Source organism: Populus alba, chromosome 6, assembly GCF_005239225.2.
Source record: "Populus alba chromosome 6, ASM523922v2, whole genome shotgun sequence".
Lineage (NCBI taxonomy): Eukaryota > Viridiplantae > Streptophyta > Magnoliopsida > Malpighiales > Salicaceae > Populus > Populus alba.
In genome coordinates, this window is record NC_133289.1 from 24,158,471 (window position 1) to 24,173,633 (window position 15,163).

General features: G+C 35.2%; 1 protein-coding gene and 3 pseudogenes across 8 annotated transcripts in view; all 4 read right to left on the reverse strand.

The window, feature by feature from the left end:
• Positions 1-5,705, reverse strand: part of LOC118042134 (putative disease resistance protein RGA4) — a 94,164-nt gene extending 88,459 nt beyond the window's left edge. For all 8 annotated transcript variants that reach the window (XM_073409767.1, XM_073409770.1, XM_073409768.1 and 5 more), the window contains exon 1: positions 5,434-5,705. The gene's annotated coding sequence lies outside the window, so the exon portion shown is untranslated. The remainder of the gene's footprint in view (positions 1-5,433) is intronic.
• The window catches only part of LOC118042133 (probable cyclic nucleotide-gated ion channel 14), a 93,670-nt pseudogene extending 82,575 nt beyond the window's left edge, over positions 1-11,095 (reverse strand).
• On the reverse strand, positions 7,173-10,980 carry LOC118060338 (probable cyclic nucleotide-gated ion channel 14; annotated as a pseudogene).
• Positions 11,096-11,207: 112 nt separating the features above from the next.
• On the reverse strand, positions 11,208-15,109 carry LOC118060341 (putative disease resistance protein RGA4; annotated as a pseudogene).
• Between the last annotated feature and the right edge of the window lie 54 nt (positions 15,110-15,163).

Sequence of the window (15,163 nt, forward strand, 5' to 3'; positions counted from 1 at the left end):
TTAAGATAAATTCATTTACGGATATTATATTACATGAAAACAATGTTAGTCTCTAGGTAGCTCCAATACCATCATTAATGTGCCTTCTGTTAGTTTTTGAGTTCGGTTTTTTTTTTTTTTTTCGAAAGATTGTAGCATGGAAGCAAAATGGGTTTTTCCTCAAAACAAAATAATCATAAGAGAAGAATAAGAAATTTGAGGATGGATTAGGGCAGAGAGATTGGGTAATTTGTTTTCCAATTAAATGAAAAAAAGTTGCGAATATTCAAAGAAAAACAATAATAATTGATCAGATGAGGGTTGTGGATGATAGAATAATCAGATAGAGAGAATATGATAAATTAAATTAAATTGAATTCAGGAAGGAAGGAAGAGGTTAAAATCCTTTGTATTTAAAAATAATATCCGCACGGTGAAAATGCTCTAACCGTCAAATATAAAAAGATAAATTTGTGGATAATAAAATAAATAGAGAGAGATAGAGAGTATATGGAGTAATAATAAAAGAAATTAAATTAAGGAAGGAAGGAAATGAGAGGTTAAAAAACTTTGTATTTAAGAATAAAGATGAAAATGCTCGGTTAAATAATATTCGTACGGTTACATGATGCACGGTGAAAATACGCTAACCATCAAATTTGAAAACATGAGATTTGTGGGTAACTCAATTAAAATAATAAATAATTGAAATATGAAATTAAGTAAAGGTTTTTTTAAAAATCTATAAAAATCAAAACTCTATTGGATCAAGTCTATACGTCTCATAAGAATTCTTCGACAATATTTAAAAAATAAATTAAATATTTTCTTTCAAAACATCAAATCACCAAATCTCGTTTTGAAATACACACTTAAATTTGTGTTTTTGTAAAGCACAAATCTTAACTTAATTTCACAAATAAATCAAGTCATTACATATTAAATCAAAACAAAAAATAAAAGGATTGTTTATTCTTTTTATAAGAACATTTTAAATAGAAATTATATTTAGTCATATATTTTAATAAAATCAAATATTTATACATACATACTTGTCTAATTTTGGATGCTCGAATTGTGTCTCCCAACATTTGTGGTGAATTTCAATTAAGTCATACATCAAGTTCTGCAAGCCCCGCCATAAAAAATATAAGTACTTTTCAAGAAACTCAAGAGGAAAGTACTTTCTGCTGCAATGCATTTGCGAATATGCCATAATCGAAAAAGGACGTGTCATCCGGATTACATCTGGCAAACAAAACAGTAGTGCTTTCCCAGGACTTGCGATCAGGAAATTCCAAAGTATCGCAATCCAAGTAACAGGGGGTGCATGGTATAGGGCTCAATTCATGTTTGCAAGCAGATTTCCAGCATGTTCAATGACGCTCGATCGACAACAAATACCATGATGCCCCCAGGACCTACAAGATCAGAGGCCTAATCAGTATAAAACAGCACTAAATGACCAACAGCAACAACAATAGCATTTTGAGAGAACAGCAAGTAGTATCACCTAAAACGACACGTATTTTCCCATCCAAGGAAGCATTGCTCACATGACTAGCCAGCATGTATAGCAGGAGATTATATGAAGCTCCAGCCATGCGGTCTTTGTGACTACTCCAGTGGCCTTAATGATCTCAGAACTTAATGGAAAAATCAAATATAATCTGGGAATATGGAGCAGAACAGTCAGCACTGGGGCATTGTTGGTATGATCAGCATGTGAGCTTCTAATTACTGGTAAAACAAACCATATCAGTCTACCAAAACCATTATTGCATATTTTTAGTCACAAAGTTAAGACTCAAACTCGAGACCTTATCCCCTGCTTTGAGGAGGTGAATGCCACTGGGTGAAACGCGGATTTGTAACTTCAGCTCAACCTCAAGAAGTGAAAGAAATTCCTGGAATTTTGAGGCAAAAGGGCAGCTGAAAATTGCAAAAGCAACTTCAACCTCATCAATTAAATGAAAATTTCAAATCCATTCTAATTTTTTACAAGTAGCTGTGATTTCTATTCAAAAAATGAAAAAAAAAAAAATTGAAATCACAGGCTAAAATTCTACATTCAAATCAAATAAACAAAAGCAGAAACAAAGATAGGAATGTATGTACCTGAGGAAGAGGTAATGCTGCAACAACATCTATGAAGAAATCTGATCTCAAATATCTCCTTGCGATCAACTTAGGATCCATAAAAAGTTCACCTCTCCCAAAAACTCTTGAACTAGGTGAGACATAAGCTGTCCTAAACTTTATTACAATATGATCTATGTAAAATACATCAGCAACTGTTCTAAAACATGTCACAGTAATTCCTAAATTCAAATCAGTATCCATACAAGATGACTTTTCCTTGTTGCTTGCTGATGAAAGGAAAAAAAAACAATGGATCAACAAAGAGTGCTGTCAAGCATAAGAAGAGGAAAATCCTGTTCCATTTCAAGATAACATCACTTCATGGATCATGAATGTTCTCTCTCCAAATGATTATTCGCTGTAAACACCTTAAACCTTCATAATTTAGGATCCTTGTTACTTGTGCTTCTGTCACTATTAATACCACCTCCTTCAGTTTTAAACAATGGAGCTGATGTTTTATGTACAGGCAATGTCTTGTCCAGGTTTTGTCTACCATTAAACCTGTAAATTTTGAGAACACCATTTAACCAAATCATCCAAGAAAGTAAATGGGAATCATAAAAGAGAGGAAATAAAGGCAAACAGACTAACCTTACCAGCTTCTCTTTCTTGAACTCCATGACATTAGGTAATCCTCTAACATACTATGCATCCGAGAAAGGGATACAAAAGAGGATTTTGTCTTCAAAAAGTTTCACTGAATTTTTCATTTCTGATTTGAAAGTAAATCTTTCTTTCAAGAAATGGACCTTGAGTTCCAAGCTGAAAAAAATAAAAGGAGATTTTGCAGAAAGAGGAAAAGAGAGGCTTTAGGTGGTGAAAAGGCAAAGTGAGGTGTTCAATGTGGTGACTTCCATTAAAAGCCCAACAGAAAACTAATAGTGAAAGAAAAAAATAAACACAGCTCAGATATTCATTTGCTTTCTTCTTTAATTTATTCTTTATAATGATTATTCTCTGTCAAAAAACCAAGTTAAGGTGAGGTTTTTACTATACAATTTATATTTACATTTACAGGATTTTGAATATATGATAGTTTGGTCACTTAGAACTATGATATCATGTCAAAGAAACAATTTAATTAAAAAAAAATGTTAAATAAAATTTCAATATATAATTTATATTATTCTCTAACATACTCGGACCATCTTTTATATAGAAGTTAATCTTTCTCCGATAAGATCTTAAACATTATCATTCCCATTCGAATTATTGTATTAATGAAAATTTTCATTTTCATATTATTTTGGATTGGAACCGTGAAGAATAACACAGAGAGTAAACCTGCAGGCTAAACATAAAAAATTCAGGTACTTTTATATATGTTTTACAACACTAACTTGTAAGAAAGTGGACTTGAAGAGCATGCCAAAAATAAAAAAATTGAAAAAACAGTACATGTATATCAGAGACCAAGAATTTTTATTAGCAGATCTCTCGGGCAAAAAATATTCTATTTTGTGTTTCTTTTTGATGTATAGTGTTTTTACTAGTGTCATTGTTCAGATGTTGACAAGATTGAACTAAAAATTAACTTACATGTTGCGGAAAAATTACTTAATATTTGCTACAAGAATTTGCAGCATGGAGAAATAAAAGTTTACATCACCTTTTTACCTTGGCAAACTTCACTTAAGCATGGTCTCACATCTGCAACGAAACCTCTGTCTCTCATTTCTCCAACAAGTAGCAACGCCCTTGATTCATCCTTATGCTGGAGAAGTCCTCGAATAATAACATTATAAGAAATTTCATCTGCAGGGCAGCCATCCGCTTCCATATTTCAGAAAGCTTCCAATGCTTCATCTAACAATCCTTCTTTACAAAGTCCATTTATTATTGTAGTGTATAGCTGAACATGAGGCTGCAGCCCTTGGACAAAGAGTTCTGAAAACAGTTTCCTTGCATCTTTATGATTCCCAGATTTGCACATGGCATGAACCAGGATGGTATACATCACCAGATTAGGCTTCAAGTAAGTACTTTGCATTGCTCGAAACAGTCTGAATGCCTTACCAAGATACCCTTGTTTGCAAAAGCCATCAAGCAATATTGAGTAAGTAAATAAATCCGGGAGGTTGCCATTAGTGCACATATTCCTGAAAAGATCTTGTGCTTCCCTAAGCTTGCCTAATTGGCAAAAGCCATGAATAAGAGTGTTGTAACTAACATTGTTCGGAGTTAAGCCTTGAAGAATCATTTCATTAAAAAGCTGCATGGCCTCGTCTATCCTTCTGGCCTTACAATATCCATTAATTAAGATGTTATAACTAAAAATATTAGGTTTACAACCCTTGGTTATCATGACATGAAACAGCTTTCTAGCTTCAACAACATCCGTCCACAAGGAATATCCATACATCAACGAACTGTAAGTAACAACGTTAGGCTCCACACCCATTTCAGTCATTGTTTTTAACACACCTAGAGCTTCTGAAACCTTGCCTTCTTTACAAAAAGTATCAACTAGCACGTTGAAGGTGACAATATCTGGCATGATATTCAAACTCGTCATTTCATTTAGCAATGCCGAAGCCTCCTTCCATCGGCTGAATTTACATAAGCCCTGGATCAAAGAGGTGTAAGTGAAAATATCTGGGTAAATACCTTTAGCCTTCATATAAGAGAAGATATCTAAAGCCTCATTAACCAGCCTATCTCTGCAAAGACTGTCAATGAGTGTACTGTATGTCACCATGTTCGGCTGGCAGCCTGCCTCTTCCATTTTCTTAAGCAATCCAGCAGCCTCAGCAGTTTCCCCAGTCTTACATAAGCCATTGATAATCGTATTATAAGTGTAGACATCAGGTCGACACCCTCTTGCCACCATGTCATCAAATAATTCCACGGCTTGGGCAAATTCACCCACTTTACAGAGCCCATTGATTAAGGTGGTAAATGTGACAATAGTGGGTTGAAGACCAAGTTTAATGACTTTGGCCAAGACAGAGAACCCAAGATCAACACGTTACAACTGGCAGAAGCAATTCATAAAGATACTAAGCGTATAAGTATTAGGAGAGAGCCCAACTAATTCCATTTGTTTGGAAAGAGAAATCACAACATCGTAATACTGTCCCATTTTGACAATTGCAGACAATAATTTTGCGAATTGGATAATACAAGGCAGGGGTTTCCTATGAAGCATATGATTGAAAGAAGCAAGGGCATCATCAATGTTTCTAAAAGAAGAAGAAGCGTCATTTTTGTGTTGATATCTACTGCTACAGCTACTGCTAGAAGAAGAAATGGAGTTGGAGTGGTTGATAGACAACATTGATGAAGTGGTAGGAGATAGAAGAATCATACCAATCATTTTCATTTGGCATCGCTGAAAATGGGACCCAATGAAAAAGGCTTCTGAACCTCCTCGTCTCACTGCCGCCGCCGCCATCATCGTCGACCTTCCTAGGTGTTTTTCCTTCTCCCTGTGGTCTGGTTTTTTATTGACCCAAATGACAGAGACGCTTTGTAACAAATCCGGAAGATTGAAGAAAGGGATTTGTGGAAGCAGAACCCTCTCTCTCTCTCTCTGACAAAGAATGCAGAAGTTTGGGGAAGTAAATTAGTTGGGAATGAACGGTTTAGAAAGCAAATCATACACATTCAAAAAAAGAAGAAGAAATCAAACCGTATGAAATAAAAATAATAATAATCAGAATTAATCCAGTTTATGCGGTTAAACTAGCTATTTGACTTAGATAAATTTATAAAAAGTAAATTTTAAAAATAAACATGATTTTTAATAAATATAATATTTTGAAGTGGAGAAAAAAAAATTAAATTCATCATAATGATATATAACCCAAGAGAAAAAAAATACAAAAATACAAAACATAATTCCTAAAATTAAAAATAAAAACTAAGAAAAAAATAAATTGTTATAAAGTGAAATTGAAAAAAAAACTCAAAAAATAACAAAAAAAAAATAATGTAGAAAAACTAACAAAAAAAAACTCTTGTGACCGGTCTATTAACTTGTTAAACTTAGTTTTTAAATCATGAAATCAATTAAAATTTATAAAATTAAATGAAAAAATATTATAAAATTTTACTTTTAATAAAATCTAATATTAAATATTAAAATTAAAAAAAAAAACTAAATTCATGAGATTAATATATAACTCAATTAAAAAATAAAAAAAATATTATAAAACTTAATTTTTAAAACAATTTTATATTAAATAATAAAATTAAAATAAAATAAAATTAAGTAATTGAAATATGGTAACGTTTTTTTAAAAAAAACAATTAATGAAACCATTCAGATGAATATTATTTTGAGTGTGGTTACAATGATTCAGCCGCATTGTTTTATTTTTTTTTTTTTGTTAATTCTAATATAAATAATATAACAATTTTTAAATTATTAATTAATAATATATATATACAAAATTAAATATTTATAAAAATTAAAAATATTAGTGATTTCACTATACATATCATTTTCCATCTCAGTGCTTATATGTTTTATTTTGCCCGTAACTTTATTGAATGGTGAAAAAGGAGAAAAAAAAAAAGAAAGTGATTCATCAAACTTTTTTTTTAATTAAAAAATTATCGATGCAACCACGAGGCAAGCACTATAGGTTGAAATAATTCACTTCTTTTATCCTTTTAATTGTTTTCTAATTTAATCAGTAATTTTTTTTAATTAATAGTTTATAGTTTATTTTTATTTATTTTATATATAATTATTATGATATAAAAAATGCAACATTAAAATGATTATTAATTTAGTCAAAATATATTTACCTATATAAATATAGTTTAATTTTAAAAAAAATTAAAAATAAATTTTTTATTAATAATAAAATATATAAATGAACTCAGGCTTCACGAATTATTTCATCATTCATAGAACCTAGATCATGAACTTTTCATTGTGTGTTTATTCTTTGTAAAACAAAAAATTACTTTTTATTTAATAATATAATAACAAAAATCAACATTTGTTTTTGTAAATTATATTTGAGTACACATGACATGTATTTGTTTAAAAATATATTTGGAACAATTTAATGTTTTTTCCAAATTTCGATCCAGCATATTAAAATTATCTTAAAATATCAAAAAAGACTAATTTAATAATATTACAATTTAAAGCGCTTTACGAAATACAGCCTAACCAGTCGCGGCTGCATCAAGGCCATTCATCCTCTTGAATAAGATTATCTTGCTGAAATTTATCACGGAGCTCAGAGCCATTTCAGCAAGAAAATCCAAGGCAATAATGTGTTAATCTCACCTGATTGACTCTGACAAAACTCTAATCAAGACTGCCTACATGTGATAAATTACAAGCAACTCGCACCTTTTACATCCACTTGGCTTCCAGCAACCTATAAAGTGATGGAGTCATCCATGGGTGCTTATAGCACTAGTAATGGCGTGGAGGATTTTAATTAATATCCCTTCAGGATTGGATCGTTTGCCTTCCATATTAGCTTTCTCCCATTGGTAGTTGGCTGTTGGGTGAGAACAGGGGTCGAGCTAGTCATCATCTGGTTCTGTAGAGAAGTCTGGCTCTTCAGGTTTTTGCAACTTGAGCATTTCAACATTCTTGACTTTCTGTGCCCCTCTCCTTGAGTTCGCAGCAAATCTTGAAGCTAGTATTGTAACACACCAAGGTGCTGTTTTGCTTGAGAATTTGAAGGTGCAAAACTTGGTTCATCCTCCTCTAGTGTTGTTTCATCACAAACTGTTTGCTCATCAACAGAAACTGAGAAGGACTCTGACATGCTCAGGCTCTTTGCCATCATCCTCTTCTTGTGTCGACGCCAAGCAGCCTGAATAAAGCAGGCAGCCCAGGTTCTCCAATGGTAAGAGTAGAAATGGAAGGTATGCTGTAGTTTCTTGCTATGGAGATGTCTAAACTGATTGGCAACGAACTTGAGGTCTTCTGCTCGCAATACAAATGCTTCCACTTCTTCTAGTGCTCTCACTGTCCTTGTTGAAGAAGGTAAGTTGAGAGTAGATTTTGGAAGCAATGCCCAGGCAAGCAGCTCTTCTCCGCAAAAGTCACCGGGTCTCGAAGTAATTGAATTGAAGAAACCAGTTCGCCCTCCATTTGGAGTTGAGCTCTCCAGCTTTCCCCTGATAATAAAAAGCATCTCCGTAACCGGATCACCTTCTCAAACTATGTAGTTTCCTTGAGTACTCAAACAGGACACTAAGTGCTCACATATGGCACTTAGGAAAAACATTAGCTAAAGCTGCATGAGATTTTAAAATGCTTGAAAGTAACACTAGGGAGTCCCTTACTCGTCTAACAAGGTCCAAGCATAGGTGACGCTGGATGTCTCGACGAAGATCCGTAGGTAATGTGCGCAGAATTGATTCTTCATCAACCCCTCTAGTTGCAAGCCACTTGTATTGAACAAATATTCTGACACGTTCTCGCAAACTTTGGGGCAGTTGACGATGTTTCATCCACTCTTCTGTGTCTCGTCGCTTGAGCCTCCACTCCTCAAGCCTCACAGTGATAGATTGCAAGTAGGTCTATTCAACAGAGAGTATGTTAAATACTGCAGAGTTTTGTATCTCAGAAGAAAATTATCATGAAAACTATAAGGGAAATACTCTCTTGAGAATGAGAACATTTCCAAGTTTTTTCCAAGAAAACAGACTTCAATATTTTTGTTGCAGGGGAAGGTTTCAATTGCAACAGATGCCAAAAACAGCCTAAGGTTATGTCATGTGTCCACATTAGTCATTACCTGCATAATCCCAATCAAATGGGTAAATAAAACCAGGCCCAAGATGGCAATGAGTATGGCAAATGCAGTTTCCCCAATGAATGTGCTTGTAGACAAAGACTGGCCATAGGAACTGAAAAATACAGCAAGCAGAAAAGATACGTTAGAAGTTCCTATAAAAACCTCTTTGAGTTATCGAGACAATTAGATGGGATCTATGTATCTGCGGATAATAATATCACAGTAACTGCATACAGAAAAAAAAGAAAATTCTCTGCTTCAACATCATGCGTCGATTCAAACAGCTAATGAAACTGATAAAATGCAATCAGATGCTATCATTATCTTGAATGAATATTTATGGTGAATTTCAATTAAGTCATAACTCAAGTTCTGCAAGCCCCACCATAAACAATAGAAGTACTTCAAGAAACTCAGAGGAAAGTACTTTCTGCTGCAATGCATTTGCGAATATGCCATAATCGAAAAAAGGAAGTGTCGTCTGGATTACGTCTGGCAAACAAAACAGTAGTGTTTTCCCAGGACTTGCGATCAGGAAATTCAAAAGCATCGCAATTCAAGTAACGGGGGTTGCATGTTATAGGGCTTAATTCATGTTTGCAAGCAGATTTCCAGCATGTTGCATGAAGCTCGATTGACAACAAATACGATGATGCCCCCAACACCTACAAGATCAGAGGCCTAATCAGTGTAAAGCCGCACTAAATGACCGACACAACAGCAATAGCAAGCATTTTGTGAGAGCAGCAAGTAGTATAGCCTATAAAGGCAAGTATTTTCTGATTCAAGGAGGCATTACGTACATGACTAGCCAGCATGTATAGCAGGAGATTATATGCAGCCCCCGCCCAGGCAGTCTTTGTAACTACTCCAGTGGCTTTAATGATCTCAGAACTTAATGGAAAAATCAAATACAATCTGGGAATATATTGGAGCAGAACAATCAGTACTATGGCATTATTGGTATGATCAGCACGCGGACTTCTAATTGTTGGTATAATAAACCATATCACAATCTGCCAAAGGGAACAATTTGATGTCATTTCTTCTTTAGCTTCAAAGGACAGATTGCAATAACAAAAAGGCACTAAAAATCAAAGAAATAAGAAAATTTTCATTTGCAAGTAATGGGTGCTTAAAATATCAAATACACTGCCATATGTGTCATATTTCAATCCAAAAGAGCAGGCACAATCGCATATTCTTAGTCACAAAGTTAAGACTCAAACTCGAGACCTCTCCCCCTCTTTGCAGAGGTGAACGCCACCGGGCGAAACGCGGATTTGTAACTTCAGCTCAACCTCAAGAAGTGAAAGAAATTCCTGGAATTTTGAGGCCAAAGGGAAGATGAAAATTGCAGTAGCAACTTCAACCTCATCAACTAAATGAAAATTTCAAGTTCGTTCTCATTTTTTACAAGTAGCTGTGATTTCTATGCAAAAAAGAAAAAAAAAAATGAAATCACAGGCTAAAATTCTACATTCAAATCAAATAAACAAAAGCAGAAACGAAGAAAGGAATGTATGTACCTGAGGAAGAGGTAATGCTGCAACAAGATCTATGAAGAAATCTGATCTCAAATATCTCCTGGCGATCAACTTAGGATCCATAACAAGTTCACCTCTCCCAAAAACTCTTGAACTAGGTGAGACATAAGCTGTCCTAAGCTTTATTACAATATGAACTACGTAAAATAGATCAGCAAATGTTCTAAGACATGTCACAGTAATTCCTAAATTCTAATCAGTATCCATACAAGATGACTTTCCTTTTTGGTTACTGATGGAAGGTAAAAAAACAATGGATCAACAAAGAGTGCTGTCAAGCATGAGAAGAGGAAAATCCTGTTCCAATTCAAGATAACATCACTTCCTGGATCAAGAATTCTCTCTCTCCGATATGGCTCATGATGATTCTCTGGAAATACCTTAAACCTTCCAAATCTAGGAACCTTGTTACTTGTGTTTCTGTCACTATTAATACCACCTCCTTCAGTTTTATGTACAGGCAATGTCTTCTCCAGGTTTTGTCTACCATTAAACCTGTAAATTTTGAGAACACCCTTTAAACAAATCATCAAAAAAAGGCAAATGGGAATCATAAAAGGGAGAAAATACAAGGAAAGAGACTAACCTTACTAGCTTTTCTTTCTTGAACTCCATGACTGTAAGTAATCCTATAACATACTCTACGCATCCAAGAAAGGGATACAAGAGGATTCTGCCTTCAAAAAATTTCACTGAATTTTCCATTTCTTACTTGAAAGTAAATCTTTTTTTCAAGAAATGGACCTTGAAGTCCAAGCTGGATAAAATGAAAGGAGATTTTGCAGAAAGAGGAAAAGAGAGGCTTAGGTGGTGAAAAGGCAAAGTGAGGTGTTTGATGTGGTTGACTTCCATTAAAAGCCAAACAGAATAAAAGAAGAAAAACACAGCTCAGATGATCATTTACTTTCTTCTTTTATTTATTCTTTGTAATCATTATTCTCTGTCAAGGTTAGTGGGTCAAGTTTTAATAAACAATTTATATTATTTTTAAACTAATTTTTGTATTTAAATTATTTCAAGATAGATGTATGAAACATAACTCCAGACAACTTATTGATATTTCAAGATTTATCAAACGCTACGAATCAATAGCAAGCTACTGAAAGTTCCAGGTCTTGCAAAGAGCATCATATCTGGGATTTACGATAGCTTCCACCTCTGAACTCCATTGACATCACTTGCAAAGTATATCGGACATTCATCTCTAGCTTGTTAATGGCCTGGAAAACACAATAAATGCAAAGTATCCTTTCATAGAGAGAGTGTGGAATAATAAAAATAAAAGAAAATAAATAAAGGAAGCAAAGGAGAGGTTAAATACCTTTCATACACGTGCAAGTGTTTCTTTCACCCTTTACATAGCGACCCTCCTTTTGAATGTAGTAGTTATCAATTACAATATCTGGAATGTGTTTAATGTTAGGAGGCCACTCCTCCCTCTCCTTTCCCCGTCCTCTTGCTCTTCCGCTCAGCTCTTCACTGCAGTAATCGATTCTTAAGAATTGCAAAGAGGGAAGGTAGGGTATCATCCCTTGAGATTCAGATTCAGATAGCGACTTCAATTCTCTGCAATCCCTGATATCTAATTGCTGAAGAGAAGGCATCCCCTGATCAGGCAGTGGCAGAGACTTCAATCTTGAGCATCCCCAAATCCATAGCCGTTGAAGAGAAGAGAGATTTTGCAGCCCTACTTCCGGAAGAGATTCCATGTCATCAATTGAGCTCATATCTAGTCTCTTCAATTTGGAGAGAGGACGGATAAATGAAGAAGAAGAGACTGGTGATGGCATCTTCATTGTCTGCTGTAATGGCATTGAACTAGTCTTGTACAAATAAAGATCTTCATCGAGAGTTGGAAACAACGGCATTGAAGTCAGATTTGGACACATCAAAATGAACAAGGAAGAAAGACGTGGAAAAGAGAGCATTATCAACCCTTCTTCTATTGTTGACTCATCACTATCATCATTCATCTCATCTCTACTCCATCTCTTCCACCATCCCTTCAGTCTACCACAATTCTTGATAACAAGTCTCTTTAAAGACGGGAAAAACGTCGACACTCCTTTTCCTCCAACCCCCTCACTATCTATGTACTCCAAATCATTCAATTCCGAAATACTTAATTCTTCAAGATAAGGGATTCCATCTAACGGAGGGATATGCTTAAGTCTTCTACAGCCTTCTAGACGAATCCTTACAAGATTTGTGAGATCTGAAACCCAACTTGGAAACCTCATACCTCCATAGCCTTCAACTCTCAACTCTTGAAGATTCGAGTTTGGCTGGAGGCTTTGCAACATTTTATCATACAAATCAATATCTAAATCACTATCCAGCTCTGGGTCCCACCGTACAATCAACGACTGAAGATATTGTTTATCCATCAATTTAGCTCCTTCAAATTCTGATAAACAAGAACCACCCTCATATCCCTTGACTATTATTTCTAGCCTCCCTCTCAATTCATTTAACCTACTCAACTCATCCAGTCCACCTATCATCTCAAATTTAGAACTACTTTTTTTTGCAACCACAAAACATGACAACGTCTGTAGACTAGTTAATTTCCCAATCCCACGAGGCATATACTCTAAATCCTCACATAAATCACCATCAAGATAGCAACCAACATCAAGATGCCTCAGATTGATCAGCTTACCAATATCCCTAGGTAGTTCCTTAAGTTTCCTACAACTATTGAGCTTGAGCACTTGCAAATTTACCAGACTGATGACAGAATTAGAAAGCGCCTCCATCTCATTATTCCAAAGATGAAGATATCTAAGGTGCTTGATCTTTTCAATGAGAGGTGACACTTCCTTCATTCCAAAATCACTGAAAAAAAACAAGCACACGTAAACGCCTAAAATCTCGACAAATTGACACCCATGCCCCCTCATCCCATGTGCTACCTTTCAATAATACAAGTGTTCTTAGACTTTTTGCACAAGGCAAAGGAATTGGAATTTGTTGTGACAAATCCAATTCCGTGTCAAATACCACGTGCCGAGTCAATTCACTAATCCTATTTCCTTGTCGATCTACTATGGTGCTCTCTAAACCAGCGACATGGGTTGCAAGATCATGCATAAAATCATGCATTTTGCAAGTTTCTATGTTACCAAATCTATCCTTTTTCACTTCGTGAAAGAAGGACCTCCACAGTAAACTCTCAAAGCACTTGAGACCAACAATCTCAATACACCTACGACCTGAATTTGAAGTGCTAACAAACCCTTGTGCAATCCAAAGTTGAATCAAATATTTTACATCTATCTTATAACCTTTGGGAAATAAGCTACAGTAAGCAAAACAATGCTTCATAAATGATGGAAGAGCATCATAGCTTAACTTAAGGGTCTGTATGATGTTATCATCTCTAATGCTATCTGGAAGTTCATCTAGTATAAAAGACAACCACTGGGCTCTCTCTTTCAAAGACATTAACCTCGCAATTGCCTTTATGACCAAAGGAACTCCACAACACCTCCCTACAATCTCTTTTCTAATTCTCTCATCTACATGACCCGACTCCTGGCCTTGAGGAAATGCCTTTCTTCTAAACAGTTCCCATGACTCATCTACAGACAGACCTTTTAAAACATGTGGTTCTATTGTGCTTGTGAATTTGGCAATTACATGAGAACGTGTAGTTACCACTATCTTACTTCCTACTGCATCACGTGGTAATGACTCCTTCAAACTATCCCATTTTTCACCATCATCCTTACCATCCCACACATCATCTAACACAAGAAGATACTTCTTTTTTTCTATTTTCTCTTCAAGCTTTTTTTTCAGACTCTCTAACTGATCATCAGAATCTTCAGTACCTACAGCCCCTTTGATAATCTTTCTAACATCAAAGCTGCCTGAGACACTTACCCAGAGTCTCACACCAAACTGCGCCTTAACTTGCTCATCATTGAAAACATGTTGAGCTAGTGTGGTCTTCCCCAACCCTCCCATTCCAACTACGGAGATGACAGAAACATTATGTTCATAGTTGGAATTCATCAGAAACGTTCTGACTGTCTTTTTTTCACTCTCTCTCCCAACTGTTATTTCAGGTTCAGATGAGGTAGTTTGCTCCCTGATAGTGGTCAAAGAAGCTGTCTCCTCACCACGAACATCAAAGTTGAATTTTTTACTGTCAATTTCAATGCCATCTAGTCTCTCTCTAAGTGCTTCAACTCTATGACCCATCCGTAAACCATACACAAATTGGTTTGATCTTGAGAAAAAAAGGCGTACCTCCCTCGATACTCTTTTCCCAGCCATTAACTGTTTCCGCAGAACTTGTGTTGAGAAATCGTCCAGCAAATCCTCGGCATCATATACAGCTTCCCGCAGCTTCATGAGCCAGTCTTCGATTTGATGGTTCTTTTTTTGTGCCTGCTCCTCAGCGTCTTGAATCACAGCCTTAATACTGGTAACTGTGTCATTGAGCTTCCGCAATTGATCTTTGAGCCCCCACCATAGTGCAACCTCCTGAGCAGTTAGCGAACCTAATGTGTTTATTATTTCCTCCGCAATACTGAAGAGCACACCTTCCGCCATTTTTTCTTTGTAGGTTCAAAAAGGAGTGGGTCGAAGACAAACTCAAAGGAGAAGAAGAAAGAATATGTAGTTGGTTTGGAATGGTGATCGTTTAGTATGCTAAAAGGGTTTTATATAGTGAAGTAGATTCCGACGTTATCCAAAGAGTCAAAGAAATGTGTGGATACTGTCTAAGCTACCAATAAATATCCCTTAATCCTTAGGTTTTGA